Genomic DNA, 335 nt, shown 5'->3' with positions numbered 1-335 from the left:
CACAGCTTTCTTATCCATTCATCTGCTGATGGACATCTAGGTTGCTTCCATGTCCTGGCTATTATAAACAGTGCTGCAATGAACACTGAGGTACACGTGTCTCTTTCCCTTCTAGTTTCCTCAGTGTGTATGCCCAGCAGTGGGATTGCTGGATCATAAGGCAGTTCTATTTCCAGTTTTTTAAGGAATCTCCACACTGTTCTCCATAGTGGCTGTACTAGTTTGCATTCCCACCAACAGTGTAAGAGGGTTCCCTTTTCTCCACACCCTGTCCAGCATTTATTATTTGTAGACTTTGGATCGCAGCCATTCTGACTGGTGTGAAATGGTACCTC

The sequence above is a fragment of the Bison bison genome, unplaced genomic scaffold (assembly GCF_000754665.1).
Source record: "Bison bison bison isolate TAMUID 2011002044 unplaced genomic scaffold, Bison_UMD1.0 scf7180017864452, whole genome shotgun sequence".
NCBI lineage: Eukaryota > Metazoa > Chordata > Mammalia > Artiodactyla > Bovidae > Bison > Bison bison.
Note: the sequence above shows the minus strand (reverse complement) of the source record.